The 27,037-nt window shown below is 44.7% G+C and overlaps 1 protein-coding gene across 1 annotated transcript in view; it reads right to left on the reverse strand.

The window, feature by feature from the left end:
- Positions 1-26,613, reverse strand: part of LOC147726768 (baculoviral IAP repeat-containing protein 1-like) — a 1,009,320-nt gene extending 982,707 nt beyond the window's left edge. Inside the window, exon 1 of the mRNA XM_086960810.1 lies at positions 26,496-26,613. The gene's annotated coding sequence lies outside the window, so the exon portion shown is untranslated. The remainder of the gene's footprint in view (positions 1-26,495) is intronic.
- Positions 26,614-27,037: the final 424 nt, after the last annotated feature.

The raw sequence follows: 27,037 nt of genomic DNA on the forward strand, positions 1-27,037 counted from the left end.
TTGTACACGCGGTTCTTAACTAATGGCAGGGAATTCTCGACTAATTTTGATACAAAAAGATGCGGGTAAGACTCGCTACTTGGTTTAAGGCCACTATTAATAATGAAACATTTCTCGAATCTTGAATAGAAGTCACTAGTATCTTCATCGTGTTTCTGTTTACAGGACGAGATTGCGTCCCATCTTCCTTTCTAGTTGTCAGTAATCTTGGCAGAACCTGTACTATTAAACCTGGTAATGCTCTAGTTTTCTCCCCAAGGCCTAGCCCTGGGGTACGAAGTTTCTCTTCATCTTCTATTTCTGTCCATACAATCTTTTTATCTCCCACCTCCCATTCTCTTTCCTTCAGTTTCTCGTAGATGCCCGTGGGCAACAGTACCTTTAACATTTTCATAATATCTTCATATGTGTAATCCCCCATCAGTAACATGTCTTTAAGTTCTCTATGAAAACCTGCAGGGTCTTTATCGTGACAGGGTACTAGTTTCTTCATTTCCAATAGTTCTAACTTGGTCAGAGGTGTGTGTACATACACACGTTTCAGAGTATTATCGGTACCCATGACTGGGTGTACTTCTCGTAATGGGTTCTGACTTTCAATGCCATGCAGACGCTCCATATGATACATTTTTCTTTCTAGGGGCGGAGCGGGAACATATTGTGAACCTAGGAAAGTGTTATATCTGTGTCGTTGTTCTAGAATTATTTGAATTAATTTGGTACTTAGGCCTCTCCATCTATCCATGAGTAGTGCTTCTAAGGTATCGTGTAAGGGACCTGGGTCAGAATGTTGATGTCTGAATAACGTGAGGAGGTGCTGAATCATGTACACACCTGCTAACTTCTGCTCGTCTGGGGAAAGGTTCAGAAATGTCTGTGCTACTGTGTCATCATTGTAGATGTTCGGATTGTCAGCCCATAGTACTGCTGACCGGGCCAGTTCTTGTTCATCCATGGAATTGAGTACATGGTACCCCATTCGTTCTCGGAGCATTTTATCAGTCTCTTGAAACTGATGTTCAGGAGAATTCGGTTTTGTTATGCCAGAGAGGAAGACTCTCTTGCTTTCTGGACGAATGCCTTTCCTAAGGTAAGTTCCCTTACCTACATACGCTATCGTATCTGTAGTCTTTTCTGGTTCTTCAGGTTCTTCCTCCTCCTCGGAGGAGGCATTCTCTTTTTCTTTTTCCCTTTCTTTTTCGTGTATCTCTATTACTGTTTTTCTTATTTTCTTATACATACTTGCTATGCAACCCCCTTTATCATGTCTTCCTTCGGATATATTCTGACCCCACTTATTTAGGCCGTCCAGCTCGTCCTGTTCTGTCCCAGGCCTGTCTCGTTCTCTTATTAAGCAATTTATGAAAAAACGTAGTATATATGCTTGGGTGTCAACTTTCTGATGTGCCATGGCTTCCTTAATACTGTCAGGATCTTCCCCAGTCCGGACAAAATTATATATTCTATCTAGGTACTCTTTCATTCCTGAGAAGTACAATAGGTAATCTGTAGCTTGTCGTAAGCGTAGTGATGCTATGAACATCCTATCGTCTTTACCGGGTACTGGATCGTATCTGCAAACTTGAAGCGGTTCCTTGAGTGGGTCGAAACGGGGTGATTGGAATGTAAAGGGCTTCTGCAAGTGTAATCTGTGTGTTGCTGGCGGGGTCTGGTGACCCCGGGTCGCACCTCCTGGAGCTGAGGCTGGAGCATTATCTCTCTGTGGGGTCTGTATCGGTATTTGAACTTGTCTTTTAGTAGGATCTATTGCAAGCGGATTTGGTATATTAATTTTAGGTGTGGGAAGTGGTGGAGGTGGTGGAACAGTCTGTCGGACGGGGGAACCTTGTTGCGGTACTGGCGGGACATCGTTTGGAGGCGGGTTGCCACCTCCGTCACCATCAGTAGGCGGGACGCGGACAGGTAGATTGGTGTAAGCGGGAGCTACATCCTCTAGATAGGAATTCAGAAATATGTCTTTAGCGGTCCTGTGAGTTACTTTAGTTGGAACCAACGTTGGCGGCAGATTTTTCGGCATTTCTGAAGTGGCTTCAGGCGAACCCTCGGCCACAAGATACATGCCATTTACAAGGTTGTTTCGTGCGCGGTCTACTTGTTCTGATCTTACTCGAATCCCTTCAGCAACTAATTCGTTTTCTTGGGTTTTATCTGACTCTTCTCTATGTCTGTCTTCTCTACGGAGTGCTTTTTCAGTACGTTTATGTGATTCTTTACGCCAAAATTCTATGGCGTCTTTCTGAGATTGTCTAGCTTTCTTTTTCCATAGGGCTTCTTCTACCTTCATGATGCACTCGGCATCCCATGTTCCGGTAACGGGCCACCTGTGTCTCTCGTCTAGATGCTTAGTATAATCGGCCCATAAATCTAGATACAATATGGCATCTATGCCATGTTTATGGTACATGAAACTTCCAGGCGTGTCCCTAGGGGGGATAGGAATTTCTTCCTCTAGTATCCCTTTCCTAGTTCCTATCTGCTTTAATTTATTGAAAAACGGCATCTTGTTTACTCAGGACTGAATGCTCGATCCTTGCTGCTTAACTCTAGACACAACTAGTTACACAAGAACACAATAATGCACATTAAAAACAGTCACTCATACAACGACATTAATCACATAAAAAAAACATTTAAAAACACATATGACTACCCCCTGTACTGGTTGTACTGCTAAACAGCACAGATACACTGCTGAGAACAGTGCAAGAACTTGAATCATCGGATATACTGCTAAACAGTACAGATACACTGTCTAAAACAGTGCAGACCGGACTTGTGTACCCAAACCCGTCTAGATACGTCCCAGCAATGGTACTCACCGGGAAGCACGGAAAACAGAAGGCCTCGGAAAAACTCGACTGGACTGGACCGGACTCGGCTCGACTCGGCACGTGGATACTTCGGAAAACTGGTGGGCCTCTTGACACCTCGGACCTTGCTTCTTTCGGCTAGGCTCTGGTCGGGATCCTCCGCACTCCTCACCGCCTCGTCTGGGTGCTGATTGCAGTCTTCGTCACCTCCGTGGGCCAGAGGGAGATACAGGAAATCCTGCCGGTACGCGTAGTTTCCGTCTAACTGATGGCAGGGGACAGAGTTTGCAACGCACCAACCGGCGCGTGGGGTGGGGGAGGGGTCCCTGTTCGGGCGCCAAAATAATGTGGTAAATATTTGATTTACCGTCTTAATTTCTATGCAGGTAAGTACTTAATCAATAATAACTCAATCGGAAAGAAAGACGCAGAGTCCGTGGTGTTAGAGTTCTTAGGGGTTTTATTCCTTAAAAAGGAATGGTCATGACCGGTTATCGGATTCCTACCACCACTAGGGTGTAGGAAGGGATAGAGCAATATTTTATTGACAATACATAGCTTATATACTTAAAACGTGTCATAGAAATCAATACAGTAGGCGTAACAGCTGAGAGAAACAAGATAAAACAAGATAAAACACACACGTGGTACTGATACGTAATTAGAAGGCGTGAACTAGGCGTGAACATAGAGGTGTGTGCTAGAAACGTCACAGGTAGGTGTCATAAGTGGGTGGCAACAAAAAGCAGAATCTTGCAATGTCAGCAGAAATTTGAGGCCTGGATGCGCGCGCAGCTGCATGACGTGTGATTGACGTGAAGCTGGAGGGTGCAGGGGACTTGACATTTACACTAAACGGAAAGAGACAGAAGTCTGACATGTCAGATCAACTTGTGCTTCTATCATATCTGATATCTGATGTTTAGGAACTAAGCTATCTGGGCGGAAAAGGTCTCTGGGGCAGAAGCTATTCTATACTGACTGTGAGTGCGTGTATAAGCGCCTAAGTGTCTGCATGAGAAGCGTGGGGCATGGGCCTTCCATGGGGGCATGGTAACAGAGGCTATGAATTACTTGCATGGAGACAGTGAGGCCGGGCCCTTTGCTCTGCAGCTGGGGGAATGTTTACTTAAACTAGTAGGCAGGAATGCATTTTCGAGGAGCGGAACAGATAATTCGAAGGTTGAATTCAGTCTTGGCAGGCAGCAGGCTGAGCTAAGCGCGGTGGGCCGCGCTGGAAGTAAGGCAGAGGTCACGGGTACAGAGGCAGCCTGGGCTGAGGCTTTCAGAGTCAGAAGGCAGGAAAAAAGGCTCGATGGCAGAATTCAGGGCCTACTTCCAGAGCTGAAAAACGTGTAAAGTACACCACAAAAAGACGTTGGCATGGCATACTTAGAAACTGAATATTCAACCCGTTCATGGCGGGTCTGAAAGAGGACATGTTAACGTTGGACGCAAATGTATTTGCGTCTTCATAGCTGGCACAGGAGGGAAGTTACATGCACTTTAAGCTGGTACATGGAGACGGTGGGGTACACGTTAGGGAACATAATTTGACCATAAAATTTAATTTTCCTCAATAGCAAGGACATTTTTTCCATTGTTCAGAGCTTCCTTTCGCCATGTGCTGCCCAACCGGTGCTGCCCTCATCTGCTCACTGGTGTGAAGAGCTCTCCTCTTTTTTTGTAAATAAAATTGCTAAAATCCATGAGGACTTGCTTGCTGCCCGGGACAGTTTCAAGTCCTCACCTGCACTACCTTATCTCTCCATGCCCAAGCCAGTTGAGCAGTTTGCTGCTTTCTCCCCTTCCACTGAGCCAGTCATTCGGACAGTACTTGAGGCTTTGAAATCAGGGTCCCCCATGGATCCCTGCCCTGCCAGGGTACTTGGCGGGGTGGCTGATACAGTAAGTAGCGAGGTTACCCTGATTGTTAACCTCTCATTCTTTTCAGATACTATCCCGCTGTGCTGGAAGCAAGCCAAACTTCTCCCGCTTTTAAAAAAGGCTGGGTTGGATCCTGCTGTTCCATCCAGCTACCTGCCGGCTAAAGTCTGCAAGAAAATTGCTTTCCGCCAGTTGGATCAGTTTATTGAGTCTTCCCAGGCTCTGCACCCGGCCCAATCAGGGTTCCGAGCCGCCTATAGCACTGAAACGGCTTTGGTTGAGGAGTCTGAGGCAATTCGGGAGTGCCTAAATGGAGGTGGCAGAGCGGTTCTGATTTTACTAGACCTCTCTGCCGCTTTCAACACGGTTCCCCACGAGCTGCTCCTCACCAGATTGGCAGCCGTTGGCATTTCTGGATTAGCACTTGACTGGCTATCATCATTTCTGGATAATAGGACGCAACAGGTCTGGATGCCCCCTCACGCTTCTCTGCCTAGGAAACTCGCTACTGGTGTCCCACAGGGGTCTACTCTTAGCCCCCTGCTTTTTAATGTCTACCTGACTCCTTTGATTTACCTGGCCGAACAGTTGGGGGCTAAAATAATGGCCTACGCCGATGACACCCAACTTCTGTTTTCCTGGTCCAAGGATAACTTGGATACATCGGCGGTTCGGCTCTGCCTCTCCTCTGTCTTTCGCTGGTTAGCACTTGCCCAGCTTAAGTGCAATGAAGACAAGTCCAAGGTTCTTTTTTATGGCTCCTTTCCCGACAACTTTAGAGACCTCCTATGGCTGCCTGACCTGCCTTGTCCCAATTCTATGGGTGGCCCGGCTAAGAACTTAGGGGTCTGGTTCGGGAGTGATCTGAAGTTTGAGGACCATATAAAAAAACTTACCGGCGTGTGTTTTGGCACTCTCAAAGCCCTACGTAGGTTCTTTCCACTTCTTCCGAGAGAGGCCAAAGAGACGGTGTCACGTGCTCTAATTCTTTCCAGGCTTGATTATGCGAATGCCTTGTTTAGCAGAATACCTGCTTATCTGATCCAACGGCTTCAGGTAATTCAAAATGCGGCTGCGCGCCTCCTGTTCAAACTGCCCAGGTGTTCCAGCTTTCGCCTTCATCTACGCAGCCTTCATTGGCTTCCAGTGGCTCACCGGATTGTGTTTAAAACAATGGTTCTCTCCTTCCGAGCTATCCATCAGCTCGGACCTGTGTACCTGAGGAAACGGTTTGCTCTCTACGTTCCGAATCGTTCCCTTCGATCGGCCATTCAATGCAAAATGATTATGCCTAGATTTAAGTACGCCAGATTAGGAGGCCAGTCCATTTCTGTCGGGCCGCTAGGGCCTGGAATGCTCTCCCTCTGTGTCTCAGAGCGGCCCAGTCCATTGCCGCCTTTAAGAAAGGTCTGAAAACCCATCTGTTTAACAAAATGTTGTAACCATCTTCTCTATCTTGACAATCTTGCCCTGCTCTCCACTTCTCTTGCCACGCCAGGATACTTGTTAGTAATAGAGCGCGTTATGAAAGTCTTTATAAAATAACATAACATAACTGGGGTGGCAGAGTGGGCTAAAGAACGGTGATGAATTAAACCCAGATCTTTTGACTGGGTGTGAATGTTTGATTGGTTCAGATGCTCCGTCCATCACCACCCCCTTTTGCACCGACTATCAGAAAATGGCATTTGTAATATTGTGATACTAAAAGCCTGAAGCCGGCGCTTGTAACATTCCAGTCAGTGCAAACTATAACATCACAAGAAATTCATTTTGAGAAAGTGCCACGTAACAACAACCTACAGCTAATAACCAGAGCTATCCAATGTTAGAAATAGGCATTGGTAACATTCTCAACATATAATTTCGGTAAAAGGCATATAAGCATCCCAAGGCATCGGACATGAAAAGGCTGGATCACTGACAAAACATCGATGTGAAGAATATAGGCCTACCAAAATATCGAGGTAAAAATATTGAGGATCAGAATATCGACTTCCTATCTACAAACATGTAAGTGCGAAAATATCAAATACAAAATATTGATGTAAAAAATGTAGGGCCCAATTAGGATGGCGGGCGGATCATCCCCGCCGGGTCGGCGGTAGCCACCGCTGGCCTGGCGGGGGCGATCCGCCCGCCATCCATACCTAAAAGACCCCCCACCATATTAGGATGGCTGGGGGTCCACGGCGGACAGTCTTTCCGTCCGCCGCTTTTCTGCCGGTCGACTCGTCGACTGGGAGGAAAACATGTTTAATATGGTGGTGGTGTCTGCAAGACACCACCATCCATATTAGGATGATGGTGGAGATCAGCTGCCGCCATGGAAAGGTATGTGGTCTTTGCATTTGGGGGCCCGTTGCGGGCCCCCAGGGTTTTGGGGGGTGAGGATACACTTGGGGGTACCATGGGTATGTACAAGGTGGCAGGCACCGCACAGTGCCTGTTACCTTGTGCATGCCAATGCACAACGTGCATTCCCAGCATTGTGGCAAACGGTGCTGTGAGCACCGCCCACCACAATGCTGGGAATAGGGGATGCCACCGCCACTGTGGCGGTGGCATCATAATTGTAGGTGCGGGACCGCCGCACCCCGGGCGGACGGTCCCGCATACCATTACAGTGGCGGGCAGACAAATCGTAATGATGCCCATAGTTTGCAAAAATATTGAATTTTTTAAACGTCTTAAAAGTAATAAAAAATTAATTAAATAATAAATATTATTAAGTAAAACATACTTCAAATTAATAAAAAAAGAATGATAAATGAAATGTAAAAGAAACTGTCATTTTTTAAAATTATATATTAACTTAATAATAAAAGAAAATAATTATAGAATGTTAAAAACATATCTTAAAATATAATTACATACATATATATATATAAATAAACCTATAATATGAATTAAAAAATATACTATATATCATAAGTTAAAACATTAAAAAAATGATTACAAAAATAATATTTTACACTACATTATATATAACAATACTGAAAACCTTGCATAGCGTAGAGAATAAAATTACTATTCCAATTCCAGCGAGTGGAACAGTAGGGAAAAAGTTGGATAGCGGGTGGGTAAAAATTACTATTCCCACTCCAGCGAGTGGAACAGTAGTGAAAATGTTGGATAGCGGTGGGTAAAAATTACTATTCCCACTCCAGCGAGTGGTACAGTAGGGGAAATGTTGGATAACGGGTTTATAACAATTACTAGTCCCACTCCAGTGAGTGTAACAGTAGGGAAAATGTTGGATAGCGGGTGGGTAAAAATTACTATTCCCACTCCAGCGAGTGGAACAGCAGTGAAAATGTTGGATAGCGGTGGGTAAAAAGTACTATTCCCACTCCAGCAAGTGCAACAGTAGGGAAAGTGTTGGATAGCGGGTGGGTAATGATTACTATTCCCACTCCACCAAGTGGAACAGTAGGGAAAATGTTGGATAGCAGGTATATAAAAATTACTATTCCCACTCCAGAGTGCAACAGCAGGGAAAGTGTTGGATAGCGAGTGAGTAAAAATTACTATTCCCACTCCACCAAGTGGAACAGTAGGGAAAATGTTGGATAGCGAGTGGGTAAAAATTCCTATTCCCACTCCAGTGAGTGCAACAGTAGGGAAAGTGTTGGATAGCGTGTGGGTAAAAATTACTATTCTCACTCCACCGAGTGCAACAGTAGGGAAAATGTTGGATAGCGTTGGGTAAAAATGTGTATTCCCAGTCCAGTGAGTGCAACAGTAAGTAAAGTGTTGGATAGCGGTTGGGTAAAACTGTTTCCACTCCACCGAGTGCAACAGTAAGGAAAATGTTGGATAGCGTAGAGGTTAAAAATAACACACTTCTGAATTAAATATTTTTCATAATTAAATAATTAATTATTAATAAATTAACAATACATTATATAAAAGTACCAATAAATAAAAATGTATAATTACTTTAAGAACATTAAATTACTTCTCACCCTATTCCCCAATAAACACACAATGCACTTCAATAATAATTATTACAATTAATATTATTATAAATTAATCAATTCATAAAAATTACCAAATAATAACTAACAGTAAAATAATTATCAATACCAATAAATAAAATGTAAAAATTAATTACAATTAAATTACTTCCCACCCTTTTCCCCTATAAACCCACAACCCACTCCTAAAAAAGTCCACAGTTAACACATTAACAAATTAACTATTAATAATTAATATCAAATTAATAACTAATTTATATATTTTGTACACAATAAACTTAATTACCAATTAATTATAATTGTTATTAATGAATGTGTAATTACTTTATAATACATTAATTAACTTAATTAACAATATAAATGATTAACTACTTATTAAATAATTAATAAAATAATAAAAAAAATTCAATTAAATTACTTCCCACCCTGTTCCCCTGTAAACCCACAACCCGCTACAGAAATAAATTACGCAAACAGTAATTACCATATAATTCATTAATTCTAAATAATTCTTAATTTATACATTATAATTAAATTACTTACCCCCTATTCCCCTATATAAACCCACCACCCGCTACGGAACTAAAATACTCGAAAATAATTTAACATAAAATTCATTACTTTAAAAAAATGTCAACATACATTACAAAAAAAATATATAATTTTAACACATATAATAACACTTAACAACGATTTTGTGTCTATCGATATTACTGACTTCGATATTATTGAAAACGATATTTCTTACCTGCATGTTGATATTCTGCTCCACTATATTTTTGATGGTCGATATTATGTCCACTCGATATTAAAAACTCAATATTTTGGTATATCGATATGAAAAAAATCGATATTTTGACTGTACACCGAAAAGGCTGTACTTTGTTTTCTTAACATACATTAAATAAATTACAGAAAGACTCCCTCATTGCATCTGATCACGGAAAGTGACACTTGTATCACCACAAAACACTCACTGTGAGAAAGCAAAACGTGTAACATAACATGAAATCATATACGAAAAGAGCACTTGCAGTCTACCAAGGCATTTAATGCCATATGTTGGCATCTGCAAAACCTGATAACATCCACGAAATACAAGTACCTGAAGTGGACGGTTGTTAAATACACTGGCAGACTAAACAGTGCTCATATTATATTACAAAAACTATATGTTAAAGAAAGTGATTCGGATGTAAGAAAATGGAAAATGAATATGTTGAGTGTGACAGCTGGGGAGCCCTCAAAGCTGCACAACAATGGTCGCATCTCGCCACCAAGTACGCAAACAGAAAACTTTCAAAACTTGACTTCTAAGATGCGTCGAACAGCATGCACCCAGCAGCATACACTAGTGCAAATACCGGCTCGCCCCATTTAAAAGGGGAAACAGCAGAAAGTCGCCAGAGAATAGCATGCTCTGCAGTACAGGGCAGAGTGGCGATGGAGTACAGGCAACTGCACAACTGGTGGACACAGTACTCTGGTGGAAATGTAACAAGAAGCTTAGGGATGTTACGGGGCAAGGATATTCATATCAGGGGCAGAAAGACATGCAGCCTGAGCGTTTTCCGACGTGTGTTACTTAGAGTGTGACATCAACCGGATAGCAGAAAGAGACAAGCAGTTGTCTGAAACCTACATCGCAAACCATGACGCTTCCAGATTCTAACTTTGCATTCTGAAAGTTGTAGTCCGGTTTATCCTATCCAAATCAGAACTACATGTTCCAGAATACATTTTTAAAAAACGTCGGCTGGATGAACTACTCACTCAGAAACCTGGTAAAATCAAGAGCGTTAGTATATTACACTTTGATCGCCTTTGGCATTTGCCTATAAACATTGATGAAGCGCTAGTGTCAAAAGAGAAACCTGGGGTCAATGACAGTCAGCAAACCATCTACCGTTCTGAAATTTTATGTAGGCCAATGCAAGGCCATCACAACAAAAATGCATTAGTTGGTACAAGGAAACCCAGAACTGCAAACTGAAAGCTCAGAGGTCGCAGAATATATTTTCATATTGCTCTAACTGGAAGTCAAGCTACAAAATCTGTGTTCACAGCTAGCACTTCAGTTCCACTTAGGTAAGCGCACATTGTCCTAATACAGCGCAAAACTAAAGTAGCCCCCATCGCGATAACCTATACTATAGTTTCGTTTTGTTACCGTCAGTTGCGGTGGACTACGCCATGAGCCGACCACCAACATGCTACTATACCGGACGCCTAAATGCTTCTATACCCCATGAAAAGAGACAACACCCCTTGCAACAGGTTTTGTTGCCCATCAAGTCTCACCAGGGTTAAGACTTTTCAGCTTTTTTGTTGCTCTTCAAGCCTCTGTCTTGTAATCCCCCAAACGACTCAGGCAGGGTTTCAGGCAATGAGCACATCGAGGGGACTTCTGTTTGGTTTCGTACAAGGGCGCCACTGCTGGGTACCTACCTGGAGGACTCCACTTTGAAGCTGCTGCATCCAAAGGGATATTCTTGCAAAACAGGATCCCATTCAGGAAGAGCACGGAGGACAGCTTCTCCCTCTCTCAAACATGAACCACGGCGGCCTTGATGCAGTGGCGTGCTGCTTTCCAAGAAAACTAAGGCCTCTAGTAGTAGGCCCCCAAAGCAGAGGACTGCTTAAACAACAGCACCATCTTGGACTGGTGGTATATCATATGATATGGCGTTTTTTAAGGACAGAAGTAATTTTAGGCATGGCCGCAATTGCTTAAATGGCAACAATGTGTGCAGCGCTGCTTACATGAAAACATTATATGGCCGATTAGGATTGGGGTGAATCCGCATCCTCTGGCCGAGCGGAAGCCACCGCCGGCCCGGAAGATGCGGATTCACCGCTGCGGTGATTGTAAAGACCCCCCGCCAGATTAGGATGGCTGGGGGGTCATCGGCGGACGGGAAGACCGTCCGCCGTGTTTCCGCCACGGTCGCCTTCCGACCGCAGCAGAAAAGCTCTAATATGGTGGCGGTGTCTATCAGACACAGCCAGCCATATTAGGATTTGCTTTGGGACATGCCTTTCGCGGTGGCAATGCCGCCACGAAAGGCATACAGGCTTTTCTTTAAGGGCCCGTTGCAGGCCCCCAGGGTGAAGGGGGGGTGGGGGGTGCACAAAGCGGCAGGCACCACGTGGTGCCTGCCGCTTTGTGCATGCAAAGGGAAAACATGCATATTTAACCAGGGTGGCGGTCACATCCTAATTCCAAGGGAGGGAACGCCGCTGCCCCTGCGGACGCTCCCTCCACCTCGGGGGTGGCGGACGGACGCAGGTCTGTCCGCCATCCTAATAGGCACTATAGTGCGGCTGTAAGAAAAAAAATAAAGTGCGGCGTGCCATGTTGCTGAAATGAAAACCCATGCGCTGCTGAAAAAAAGAAAAATTAAATGCTTCATGCTGCGCTGCTTTAAAAACAAGCAGACCGCACATAGCTGCTCACTCCTGCGGTAATACTCCATGGGAGTGAACTTGCGAGAAAAGGTGGGACATAACCCACCTTTAGCCACTTGCAGGCTATGATTTATAACCGACACACACAAACGCCAATGCAAAGGGTGAGAGGAGTCAGGCCCCACAAAGTACAGACAACAGACTGTTTATGCTCGACCTAAAAAATCCTTGCATTCTAAATGATGTGGTGAAACCAAGAGGAAGGTAGTTGGGATATTTACCAACATATGATGAATATCTCATTATCTCTATTTTTTCAATCAATGAGGCCGCTTTAGTTTTCCTTTTTAACACCCAGAATGGGTTATAAGTTGGTGCCTCTAACACATTTATGGTGCACAGATAAAATCACTGGGCTTTGCGATAGGTGATAGTTCTATTCCTGAAATAGTTTAATATTACAACTTTTACTAAACTAATTGTCAAACCAAATTTTAGATACCTATGAACTGTGCGCATTGCTAAATACTTATTGTTGGCAAACACATACTTTAATGTTGACAAAATAGTTGGCCGATTCTGCATTTAGTCCAAAGGCTTGAGCAGGCAAGATAACAATCCACTTGCAAGAGATGGTGCACAATCCCCAGATACAAAATAAACTAGCATGTAAACAACACAATGTTATCATTAAAAGCAGTATGATCTGTAGATGTTTCTTTAATGATCGGCATATGCAGAGTTATTTTCTTACAAAAATAGTTTATATTTCTGGGCAGCCATCAACTCTTCACTGCGACTCAGCCGATTTGAACTGAAAGTATTTGCGGATGAAAGCTGCTTCTTTAAACAAGCATTGACAAAGCCAATATGTCTCGCCATTTGGCTTTGCCAGTGTTAACTTACTGACTATGCCAGAGCTTTCTGACAATGCTGTTCAGTATTGGCAAAAATAAAAAAAAATGCAATTATGTAATTGTATGCCTGTGTCATGAAGCTACAGGGACCCCGGCATGATGAAACATACATGCGCATGTGTTGTCATGTAGCGATATATATATTTTTTTAATGAAATATTCTAAGATATCAAAGACCTTGGTGCTAAAAAAAAAATGATAAAAGGTACTTGAAAGTGTGTTTTCAGAAAGGGGTGGCCTGTTAGGAAGTTGTAGCTGTCGGCCCTCCTAAAACCTGATTTTTAAAAATGTAACAGACTGTGGAGCGACTAATGAGGCACGGAAGAGCTGGAAGTTGGAGCAGAGCAAGTAAATGCTATTGATGTGTGCAGTGTTGAGTTGGGAACCAATAGCGTATTTTTTTTTAACCATGAAAGGGAGGGAGAGTAACCTGGAAAGCACATGGGAGAGTTAAATGGAAAGCAGCATACAGTAGAGAGAAGGCAGGAAAACAGTTGCACTCTCAAGTAGCATACACTTTCAGAGGTGCTTATAGAATGAAGCAGGTCAGAGGAACATCAGCAAATCTTTTTTTGTAGTTGCAATTTTGTATAGCTTGAACTCAACCTGAAGGTTTTTGAAATAATGAATAACTAGCCTTCAGAGAAACAGAGGAGCACGGCTGCACTCGAGATCTGTAGTACACAAGTGCATATGCAGTCCTACCCGCCCCTTTCCGAGCTGAGGATACAATTGTAAACAACACAAGTATGATATGCGGCGAAAGGTTTGCTATGTTTCTTCATGTTGCCTCATAATAATTAAAACACCTTTTTCATGTGGTCAACATTTAAAAAGTACAATTCGTTTATTTTCAAAAAGTGAATGCGCCGTTACTTAAAAATAGCAATCCGTGTCAACTGTGGCTTCAGCTGTTTGATTATTGCTTCAATAGCTCCTTCCTGCCACGAACAGGGATGCCAAATGCGCGACAATAGAAAGGATAAAAGGAATAATCTCTGCTCTTTTGAGAAGTTGTTTGCCTTTGTAGTCACTTTATGAGGTCCAGTTTTTCCAGCGCCATCTAACGTGACAAGATAAGAACAGCCTTGTTTACAATGGCGCTCTCGGAGCAAGTCAGGTGAACGCTTTCAAAAAATAAGTTATTGCTTCCAGATTATGGATGAAATGGGGGAAAAACAAACCTCTACAATTCTGAGTGCGCACACAGCTATAACGCTCTCGCCTTTATTAATACAACAGTGAAAATATTCACATTACAGGTCATTGTTCCCAAATAGTTCCACGTAAGCACTGCTCGTTGACGTTGCCAAATCCTGGCCACAAATATGCAACCCTTGGCACCTAAAGAAGCGTAGCACCACTGGATAAATTACCCTTTCAGGAGAAATGAACGCCTGGTCAAAGTGAAGACTGTTTACCATTAAATCCCTACATTATGACACGGATGCCTATAGATTGTGTTTGGTTGGGCCCCCTCCCCTTCCGTATCTTTTGCAACACACATTCTTTGCAGACGTGTTGGAAGTCGGAGTCCCCGTCCCACGCCATTGCCACCAAATGCGAGACCCAGGACTCCTCAATCAACGTTAGGCCAAGTAAGGACACCGTTTGAGATAGCCCTGCTCACCCCCTTAGTAGGTTGCCATGAGCAGCCAGGGCTATCTCCAAGTCACGAGTGTACAGTATGTGCAACCACACCCACAGCAACCGCCTGGTGACACTACAAATGGACTCCACACAAGTTTGATAAAAAGGAGTATAAACTTAATATAAAAAGATATACGATCAGACCACATGGTACAAAAGCCAACATATAATAAGGGTAATATTCGTTCCAGCTGGCTGGTAGGTTCAAATCCCAACCACCGCTTTCCAAATGCTATGCTGGTCGCAATGCTAGAATCACACATGTTGCAATGGACAAACAAAAATGCACTGCGTAACGATACAATCCTATGCTGGACAAAGGAGATATAATATAACGCGTAACAATGCACCCCGGTACACTGCAATGGGAGAAATAATGCACTGCGTACCGCTACAGTCCGGTACTGCGCAATGAAGGAATAATGCAATGCGTCACACCCCAATCACGTACTTTGCAATGAATAAATAATGGAATGCGGGCCGCTATAATCATGTACTTTGCAATTAAGAAATAATGCAATGCGTAACTACAATCATGTACGTTGCAATGAAGAAATAATGCAATGCGTGCAGCTATGATCCTGTACTTTGCAATAGAGAAATAATGCAATGCGTAGCGCTACAATCGTGTACTTCGTTATGCAGAAATAATTTCAGGCGTCATAAGTCAGTCCGGCAGTTCGTTAGCAGCAATATTGGCAATGTGTATTATGACAATCAGTCTATTGAATAACAGTTGCCTCCCACACGTATCAGCGATGACACAGAGTACAGCTTCTTACTCTGGCCCCAGTACTGCCACTCCTTTGGTCAGTATGGGCCCCAATCTGTGACGAGGCAAAGGCTCATGTCGTCAGAACAACTGAGAGGCCGAGAGAGTGTCCCTCCGAGACCGCACCCCGCCCAGCGAGTGATCCACGTTACCTGGGGGCGCGACCCACTCTCCTCCTTCAGCAAACTGGGTCTTCCATGCAGAAAGTTCTCAATGGGCCTCAGCGGCTCGGCCTGGCAGCTTAGCTCCTCGGGCTGCCGGTCCGGGCTGTGTCTGTTAGGAAGGTCTCAGATGGCCGCAGGGCACACATACCCCACGACCCTGAGATTACTTTACTCCGGGTGCACATTCACCACAGCAGCCTCTGGGTCTCTTCTGGCATGAAGCCACACACACAACGCTGATGGGACTCCACGTCGACTCCGAGTGCACGCTCACCAGGCGCTCCTTCCTGCGGTCTCAGTTGGCACCAAGACATGCACACCGCGTTGCAGAGACTCACTTTCTTCTGGTGCACACGATAATCAGCCGATCACCTCCACGGTCCAAGGTTGCACCAAAGCACACACACTGCTTAACTAGGAGTTACTCCAACTCCGGTGCCCCGAGATCCAGGTGCTTTTCACCAACGCCTTCAGCCATACCCCGACACGCTCACTGTGTCCGAGCCTCACTTCTCCTCTGGTGCACTCGATGACCAGGCGCTCTTCACCAATGCCTCTGGTGCACTCCGACACGCATCCTGCGCGTCAGAGAATCACTCCATCGTCGATGCATACACCGACCAGGCTCTCCTCACCAGTGCCAGCGGTGCACCATGACACGCACCCTGTGCGTCCAAGTCTCACTTCAGCTTCGGTGCACAAGCTGACCAGGCGCTCTTCTCTAACGCCTGCGGTACACCACAACAGGCATCCAGCGCATCCAAGACTCCCTTCACCTTCGATGCACACGTTGACCAGGGGCTCTTCACCTGCGCCTCCTGTGCGCCATGACATGTGCCCAGCACATCCGAGTCTCACTCCTCCTCCGTGTGTCCAATATCACACGGCACATTTTCCGAGGGTCTCAAGCTGCCACAACATGCACCCAATGCGTCGCTTGAAACTTCTCTGGAAACTTTTATGTTCCTGTGTTTCCAAACAGGGAGCCAGCTCACCTCGGGCCCTTGGGGTAACAAGACACAGCACAAAGCACAGTCTTCATCAAGTAGGGGGACCCAGCGCACCAAGCAAAGTCCCAACAGCCCCTTCCTTGGTTAAAACAGCAAACTGCAGACCAGCCCCAGATCACGAAGCAAGGGTTGGTCCTTCCCAGCAGTATCTTCAGTTGTTCCTTCCTTAGCAGAGGTTCCTCTTGACCAAAAAATGGGTCCAAGTCTTTTCAGTCTCAATCCATTTCTATTCCATACCAAGTTCAGGGGTTTCAGCTCTTATAGTTATACCCCTAAATGTCTTTGAAGTTAGTTGTGCTCAGGGGTCCTGGACCCCTGCCTAAATCAGTTCTGGCTGTCTCCCTCCCAATGTCACCTTTCTCCCTTTGATACTGGGGGTCTGGATCCTTAATCACTCAGCAGGAGACGGGTCAACTGTTTTATAGCAGCAACCCAGGCCTCTTCACCTCCCGGGGCTTCTCCTTGCCTACTCTCCAGATGCAGGTCAGTCTTGTGCCATCCCAACCCCTCCTTTGGGTCAAGACCTCCTCCCGCTTCTCTCACCTCTCAGATCCAGACAGTCAATCCACATTCAGCAGAGACACACAGAAATGCGTAAAGCAAAAAACTCAGCCACTTTCTAAAAGAGTGGCTTCTGAACACACAGGGACAAAAACACTTTTATAGAAAGATGTATTATGACACTGTGAGTTCCTACATACTAAACTTCACCTCTCCATTTTAAAATTATAGGAAACTAGGCTAACAAAACACAATACCCAGCCTCCCTCATTTTGTCCTAAGGGCAGAATGGCCTTTCACCAGTGAAAAACGAAATGGAATGTTTTTCACTGTCAGGACATAGCACACACCTCAGTATATGCCTTGCCTTTTACTTACAATGCATCCGGCCCAGGGGTTACCCGGGACCTACCACTGGGGTGCCCACTATGTATGCAAAATGGAAAGTAAGGCTAACTTAGCAAACTGCGGCAGGCCCTACACTGTAGGCCTGAGTTCCCTACTACATGCACCTTTGCCTTTCTAGCCCTGGTACACAAAGTGCACAGCACTAGGGACTTTACTAGTAAGGCAAACATACCAATCATGGCCATCCAATAACCATTACACTTTACATAGGGAACACTTGTACTTTGACACTGATCAGCATCTAAACTGGCAACTCTATGTCAGAAAAACAGTCTAGGGGGAAAACAAAAGGTTTAGGGAACTTTAGCCAAAAAAGCCAAGTCCTACAAGAGGCATATGACTGGCCCGCAGATACATAGCCGGCACATACAGGACACTAAGCCCTCAAGCCCTCTGCTCACCCCACACACACCTTGCATTTTTTTCCGACGTGGAGTCTGCGAGTTTCACAGGAAAGCACTGTACACCAAGCAGGTGCAATTCAGCTAGTCATTAACAACTGCAGCACAACAACTTCCTAAACAGTGTAACGCCAGAAACACCATTCCCCCAACTAGATGCATCCTCAAAACCTACCCAGTGCGATGTCTCACGCCCACGCTCCTCCTACCCAGCCCTGTCCTCCATAAAACCTCGTCCCACACAAGAACTCAAAAAAGCGTCTGCCAAGTTGTAGTTGTCAGAGGGAACACAGGACGCTTTGTAATGACACTGCAACGCAAAATGAAAGGGTGTCATTAGGATGGGATCAATTTAAAGAACATGCCGCTTTTAAGTGCAAGAGGAGGCTGTAAATGGCAATGAGTTTTCTTTATGTTTTAAAAGCCAAAACATAAATAAAAGGCATTGTCATCTTCAACACCAATAGCTCAAACTTGCGTAAATGTGAAATCTATTGCATTGCAAATGGTAGGCATCACGGACAACGGAGGGAAGGTGGGGGGGTAGAAGGCGCGGACAATGGGAGGGAGGGCGGAGGTAAATAGGGCACTGACAACAAAGGGAGGACGGGGTGTTAAAGAAGGCACAACAATGGGAGGAATGGCGAGGTTGTAAAGAAGGCACCAAAGCATGTCATGCCTGCAGTAAGAGAAAATGGATAAAGAAAATAGTGCTTAAAGACTAATTAACAGGTACAGTATAATAACCGAAGTACAAGGGCCAGTCGCCATGGGAAGTAACAAATGAAGAGGAGGCAGTACTAAGGAGGGACTAAACAAGCCTATTTACGAATCAGAAGCCAGCATTTAGAACGGACAACGACACAAGCCAATGTCAAATATGGGCAGAGAGTGGACGGGGCTTTTATTTCCTACTCCACTACAACAAGTCTCGCAGAGCAGCGCATGGCTCTAGGCTCGATCCAAAAATCTCAAGAGGAGATAAATATTTCAGAAAACTTACAGTCTGAAATACAAAATGCCTGAAAATTCATTCTACCTGATTGATCACAATCCTTCTTCGGTGCTGCACCATCACTCTGGAATTCGGTTCCAATAGAAATAAGATGCTATGAAGAGCAATGAACGTTCTTCATGAAACTAAAACTACTATTTACCTGCAATCTGAATTATCTGACACCGTGATATAATGTAGATTTTCCTAGTTGTTATGACGGAAAGTCTTAATTTTATTAAAGACACGGAGGCAAGTATTATGCTTACTAATCTTGCTTTATTACACACAGCAGCCAAGATAAGTAAGAAAACCTACAGTTCCCAGAGGGTCAGGCGAAAAGCTGACCAATGGGAACATAAAAGCTGATAACATCACTACCAATCATCAAGCAGTATAGTAATAAGAGTCACCACTGACTGCGCAGCTTCCTCTTTTCGCTGACGAGCTGGTCAGATAAGGTCGGAGAACAAAGGAACCATAACCATAACCAAAGAAAATGCCAAAGTCCAGGAACAGACATCTTTAATCTGAGGAATCCAGGAAGTTTGTCCAACAGGAGGTCCAGGAGAAGGATCCAGAAGAACAGGAAGGGAGGGCCGTTGAGACGAAGCACGGAGAAGGTGGAGAGAAGTCTTCCTACGACGATGCAGGTGGCAGAGCCGGATTCGCTGAAGGGAGGGAGAACACAAGTTAGAAGTGTAGCGGTTGGATAATACTCGCCTCCGTGTCTTTGATAAAAATTAAGACTTTCCGTCATAACAACTAGGAAAATCTACATTTTATGGCAAGACCGGAGGCTCCTATTATGCTTGTTTAAAGCATATCAACAACAACAGAAGCCACCGTATTGATTTGTTTACAATAGAACATGCGAAAAATATTATCATTGGTCCAATCTGCTGATCTCCGAATGTCCTCTAGGCGGGAGCCAGCCCAAAAGGCCTTAGAGGCCATGGCTCCTCTGGTAGAATGAGCTCCGAAAACGGAGATATCAATACCTGCAAGGGACATAACCCAACAAACCCACGGGCGAGGGTAGGGGAGGAGACAGGAAGGTGGGGCTTACGGAAAGAGATAAGGAGTTGGGAGTGAGAGGGCGCTCTGAGATCAGAAGTTCTTTGTTCATATACTTTTAAACACTGTCCGACACATAGTTGAGGGTGTGTAGGAAAATAAGGATAAAACACAGAGTCTAAATGGGTTTGTGTCCGTCTGCGAATATGGAACACAACACCTGTAGGAGAAAACTGACGAGCAGAAATAGCTAACGCTCTAACACCAGAAACACGTTTGATAGAAACCAAACACAATAACATCGTAGGTTTAGCAGATAACATTTTTAGTGAAAGAGCTGAAATATCTGGCCAATCTGAAAAAAGTTTGAGAACAACTGAAACATCCCATAAAGAGGAATACTTAGCCAACGGAAGTTTGGAACAGTGAACTCCTTTCAGCAGACGGCAAATAAAAGGATGGGCGCTAGCTGGTTTTTCCATCAATAGGGGCATGATTGAGGGAATAGCTGAACTATACAGATTAATGGAGCGATAAGACTTGCCCGAGCTAGCCTCAGAAGCCCAACAATTAACCACAAAGTTCAGAGGGACTGAAAGGGGATCGATATTCCTTTCCAGACACCAGCTTGCCCAAAGAGACCAGGCGGACTTGTAAGCCTTGGAAGTCCCAGGAGCCCTGGCCTGGCTGATAAAGAGTGCAGCCTCTTGTGAAATGAGGACGTCAGGAGAGGAAGGCCATAAACTTTCCAGGCCGACAGAGTCAGTGAATTGTCCAGAATGAGGTTGTGACGGTCGCCTTGGGGATTCAGAAGGAGTTCTTCGGAGGCCCGGAAGAAGAACCAGAAAGTCCATTGCCATCTCCAGGAGAGAGGGGAAGCAAATTTGGGACTTCCAAAAGGGAGCAACCAGAACCAGGGAGGTTGATTGCCGACGAATCCGAGAGAGCACTTTGCTGATCATAAGAAAAGGAGGGAATGCATAGTTGAGCTGGCGGGACCAATCCTGGAGGAAAGCGTCCGTTGCCAAAGCCAACGGATCCGGCCGCCAACTGAAGAACCGGGGCAATTGAGAGTTGAGACTGGATGCGAAGAGATCTATAGAAAAAGGACCCCATTTTTGAGAGAGAGAAAGAAAGACGGACGGAAGCAGCTTCCAGTCGTTGGAGTCCCGTCGAAACCTCGAATGCCAATCTGCTACCGAGTTGAGGACTCCCGGGAGATACTCCGCCGTCAAAGAAAGTTGACTTGACAGGCAAAACTCCCAAAGGCTTTTCGCCAGCTCTGCCAGAGGTTTGGATCTGGTACCGCAGAGGTGGTTGATGTAGCTGACCGCAAAAACATTGTCCATAAGGAGAAGGATAAAACAGTGGACTTTTGTTTTTTGAGAGACTTTGGATTGCAAAGGAACCGGCAAGCATCTCTAAATCGTTGATGTGCAATTTGGACTCCTCTTGAGACCATGTACCTCCAGTCGATATTGGACCACAACGGGCGCCCCAACCCGACAGGCTGGCATCGGATTCTAGCAAAAGATCTGGGGCCGAAGCGAAGATAGTGCGCCCGTTCCACACATCTAAATGGTCTATCCACCATTGAAGCTTGTCGCGTGACTCTAGATCCAGAGCGAAAAGGTCGGCGTAGGCAAGGCCTTTGCGCAGGTGTCTGATCTATTTAGACGTTGGAAAGCACGATAATGCAGTGGTCCTGGGAAGATGGCTTGGATGGAAGAGGAGAGAAGTTTGACGATCCTTGCCAACGACTGAAGAGAGAGGAGAGACGTTTGGAGAACAGAAAAGATCTCCGCTTTGATCCTGGAAACCTTTGCCTGAGGAAGGCGGAAAGATGCCACCACAGAATCTATCTGAAAGCCCAAGAATTCCATGTTTTGGGACGGGGTCAGAGAAGATTTCTCGAAGTTGAGGAGAAAACTTAGATCCAGAAGGAGAGACTGGGTCGTCTGCAGATCGGACAGCAGTCGCTGTTTGTCAGTATTCATGATCAGGATGTCGTCTAGATAGATGAGGAGTCTGATTCCAAGAGAACGGAGAAAAGCGACAATAGGTTTCAGGAGATTTGTAAAGCACCATGGAGCAGAAGAGAGACCGAAAGGAAGAGAAGTAAACTTGTAAGTCACGCCCGACCACTGAATTTTGAGTGGGAGGGATGGATGGGAACAGTAAGGTAAGCGTCTTGTAAATCCGAGTGAACCATCCAATCGCCGGGGCGAAGTGTGTCTCTTAAATGGAGAATAGTCTCCATTTTGAAGTGGCTGTACACCACAAATTGATTGAACCACTTCAAGTTGATTACTGGCCGCAACTTTTTGTTCTTCTTTTGAACCAGAAAAATGGAGTTGAGAAAGCCTGAGGAGTCGAACGGAGAAATCCGGATGGCCTGTTTTAGAAGAAGAGATTGGATCTCGCCTGAGATCAGAAGAGCCATGTCTGAGGAGAAAACTAGTGGAGGAGGAAAAGAAGTTTGAATAGGTGGAGAATAGAGTTCTATAAGATAACCCTGAACTATGTTTAATACCCAAGGGTCTGTACTGATGGTTTGCCATTTTGTCAAAAACTGTTTCAGTCGTCCCCCAACGGGGGGAAGAGATGAGGGACTTACCGTGTTGATTGGAGTTGGAGTTACGGAAGTTCTTCTGTCCTTTTCCTTTGAAGCCTCTACCCCGTTGGGGGTAGAACTGTGGTTTGTAGTCCTGGGAATTATTGTAGGAACCCCTGGAGCCTTGATTGTTGTATGGACGCCCAGAAGAGCGACCCCTTCCTCTGCCGGACCGTCCAAAATCCCGGGGAGCAAAAACTTTTTTGATAGACTGTTGGGCCTTGTCTAGAGATGCAAAAGTGGAAACAAATCGACTGAGATCTCGGACGAGGTTGTCTCCGAAAAGGAGGCCATTAGCCTTGGAACCAGGATCTAAAGGTGCGAGATTGGCTAATTTGGGATCTAATTTATTAGTGAGTGACAGCAGCGTTGGCATTGCCCAGCAAACAGAAGGCACGTTGAGCCCACATAGAAATATCCTCAGCTGAGAGGTCTGAACCATCCAGACGGGCTGATTCCGCCATATCAAAAATGCGGGCAAGAGGACCCACCACATCCAGCAGTTTGTCGTGTCACGTAACCAAGCTTTGTCTACCGCTTTACGAGGATCCGTACCAAATTTAGAAAAGAAAGTGAGAAGGGGCTGATCAATAGAAGGGACTAGGGTAATTTTGTCTGGTAATGCAGGCTTAGGACACTCACATTTGAGTCTGGACCTCACAGCAGCCTCTAAGGGAAGGCGAAGTCTGGCAGAAATATATTCACCAACATGGTGGGATGGTAACCACTCGGTTGAATTAGGGTGACAGATAGACGAGGGGTCGAACATAGGGAACCCCTCTGAATCAAAGACAGGCTTGAAGGTAAAGGAATCTGACTTAGCCTGTTTATGAGGGGGGAGGGGGGTCAGTAACATCAAATACATCAAACAAATCAACATCATCAGCGTCAGGCATGTCATCATCAGTGTCCAAGACGGTGGAAATAACCAGTTTCTGTTTTGGCGACTCTGCATGCTTCATCTTTTGTTTTCATTTGCCCTCTGAACGGACAAACCCCTCCAAAGTAGGAGGCATGGGAGGCGCTTTGTCCTTAAGCAGACTCGAGGAACCCTCGCTGGTCAAAACTGACGCAGTTTTTGAAGCACGGACTGTTGCAGAGGAAACCACCTTTCTCTTTCTGCTATCCCCCGCAGAATGGGCCAAAGCCTTGGACATCAAGCTCAGCATTGAGTTTTCCATATTTTTTGACATGCGTCTCATTGATACTTCAACAGCTGTCTCAACAGAAGAGTTTATAAATCTATTCAAATCCATTTTGAAGGCTTCGCCCTCATCATTAACATCCACCATTTCAGGTGAACTGTCGATTTCCAGAGTGTTGAAGCACAGAAAACTGGGGCAGCTGAGGGTTAATAAGGACAGAGAGGGAGTTGCAAAGCTGAAGAAACCACTCCCAGGGTAGTGTTTTGGGAGGGTGACGCTCCCAAAGGACAGACTGAAGCCGGGAAACGAAGGAGGAGAAGGGGCGAGGAAGGCTAGAAGGAACGCTCGCGTCACCTGAAGGCCTCAGAGGGTGAACGCAGAGCACCAACTAGCCAGCGCGAGGCGAGCGCTGAAGACAGAACCACTGTAGCGGTGAGCGTGGGGGGGGAGGGGGAAGTCGGCGGAGCAAGCGCTAGAAAAACGCAAAGCGGAGCACATATAATATATTAAACAACCACAAGTTATAGAAAAAACTGCAATACAATGCACAATATTATGGAGCAAAAGATAGGAGGCACTTATCTGACTGCAAGCAGCAAGAAAAGAGGAAGCTGCGCAGTCAGTGGTGACTCATTACTATACTGCATGATGATTGGTAGTGATGCTATCAGCTTTTACGTTCCCATTCGTCAGCTTTTCGCCTGATCCTCTGGAAACTGTAGTTTTTCTTACTTATCTTGGCTGCTGTGTGTAATAAAGCAAGATTAGTAAGCATAATAGGAGACTCCGGTCTTGCCATAAAATCTGCATTGCATCTTGATCTCTGCTTTATAGTACCTGTTGTGTCGAGGTGTCAGGTGATAACCCTTGGCACCACTGCTCCGGAATTAACCGGTGACCGCCGCTCACCTGGGGCTCAGACGTCGAGAGCGCTCGCGGCAATAACTGAGACCACTCATGGTTCTTACTCTGCGCTCTCATAACTCCCGAATCGACTGCACATTGCGCGGCATTCTGCTTGTTACTAGTTTCTCGCTCCATGACTTGGTGAATCTCCGCTTTGAAATTAATTTTCTGCATGCGGCAAGATAATTTCTGACTCGGCTCGGCATTTATACTGGTCTCAAAGGTTGATATAATACAATCTTTGCTTGCTACTTTAAATAGATTACCACCGTATGGTTGTCGTATTATCTGCTCTGAAATTGACCACCCACGTATGGAAAGATTTATCTTCTAACTTGGAGTTGTGATTTTATTCACTTTCTTTTTTGATGACTTACAGCACAGCAAAGTCCACTACCTGCTCTATATGCTAAGAGGGTGCTGAAAACGTCGAATAGATTACAATATCTCTGTACAGATTTCAATTGACAGCAGTCCTGAAGATGGTTTCTACAAATAATTCTTAGGAAACCGAAACGTCGACCCTACATCTTATCCCTATCTTGTTTTATTCAATGTGACTGGGGATAGATGTCTTTTAGGTTCTGTTGAGTCACGTATTGATTTATTTCTGTGTGTACCCACAGACCTATTCTTTGTTTGTTTACTTATCTGTATATGAAGTGTATCCTTTAAAATTCCTTTTGATAAAAATCTATTTTTCTAATACACCTCGTGTTTTGTTTATATGTTGTGTCCTGTTAAAATTGAGTTCACATTGAATTAGAGTCTAATAGCACTCGATTTGTTTCCATTAAGGATTATGAATTCATCCTTTTAAAGCTATCACAAATTACAAAATACATACTAAAATAAATTCCCTTGAAGGCACTTTTACCTTTTCACCTCATAACTGAGAGACCGCTCCGCAACTGCGCACCTTTAATGTACTCCAACCAACAGTGCACACGCCACAGGGTGAGCTGAGGCACACCCCCGGCTAAACAATTAACATCATGTACCCCCTACTTCACATATCGCGAGAGGCAATATTCCAGCACCCTCTCCTCTCTTATTTCCTCTCCTATCTTTCTTTACATGACTCTCTAACGCTTCCTCTCTGCCTCCCTCAATTCATTCTTCCCGTCAACCCCTCAATTCAACCTGGGACCACTTCCTCTTCTCTCACTGACGATTTCTTTAGACCCTCCTCAATTTCTATGTTGCAAGATTTTAAACCCATTCACAGAGGGCTTCAGTTCTCTTTCTGTATGACCTTTTCAATGTAATTAGAGACGGTTGTTTTGCTGTAAAGTACATTGACACTCCGAGTTGAGTGGTGCTGCAGAAAATGTAAATAAATGCATACAAATAAATAGAATGCAATATGGTGGGTCCGGGTGCATAAGATGCTGCCTATCCCAGGACGTCCCAGTGTGTATTTGGTGCTAGCATCCATTGTATGCAGTGTGATGAGTGATGTAGTGGGACAGCGGATTTAGGGTGCACTGCAGTGTTTTAATGTCGCTAGGAGGTGGCAGGTTAGTGTCCATAGGATTCAGCGCAGTGTTAGTGTCCTTCCTTAGGATATAAACGTCCGTGATTGAAGTGACTGAACATGCGTTATACATACATTTGGATGACGTTCGGAGTATCCAATTTGTTTTCGCGGGGTTACTGTTGTTGTTTATAGAATATAGATTTAAGCGACGAAGGGGCCAATGCTGGATATGAAAAACCACGAAACAAGCGAGGTCGAATGCGGGCAACAGCGTCAGAAGTAAAACAATATGCAAGGAAAAGAGAAAGAAAAATAAAAACAACTCGCAGTTACTAGCAGGATGTACATTTAAACGGACAAAGGATGAAGCCTGGCTCGCACGAATATGTTCTGAGACAGCAGACACTTACGGTTTACTTGTGCTCGAGGCTAGGAGAAAGGACGCGTGTGCTGAGACTCTGAAACCGCAGTGGCAGTATTTAAAAACAAAATTAAAAACATAAGGCGCAGTACAGGACTTCTGAAGGATTGTTTCCTGGAAACGAATTGCCAATAAACGAGCAGCACACACCTATTAAACAAGGAACAAACATTGAGCAAGAACCTGCTGCATAGAACGAAAGTTCAGAGTGTGCGTTAAATTATAAAACCCGGAGTGGATCTCTAAAAGTATCTTGACCGGAATAGGTGCGAGAAACAGAAGGAAACCATACATTACATTGTGAAACAGTAACACCGTTTATTTGCAGCGCTATGTTATACGCGTTTTTTTTTTTAAAGGTTATTATCCAAAATTAGTGTCGTCAGGTCACTCAATGACAGAAAAAACAGCATGTACATTCCCTTTAACAAATCATTGTTAAAAGGGGCGTCAGTCTATTGATTACATTGAATGAAGGAAAATGCACTGTAAAAGAAAAACCCTAGAATTGGATGGGCCGTACACTTCTGA

Source organism: Lissotriton vulgaris, chromosome 3_1 (assembly GCF_964263255.1).
Source record: "Lissotriton vulgaris chromosome 3_1, aLisVul1.2, whole genome shotgun sequence".
Taxonomy (NCBI): domain Eukaryota; kingdom Metazoa; phylum Chordata; class Amphibia; order Caudata; family Salamandridae; genus Lissotriton; species Lissotriton vulgaris.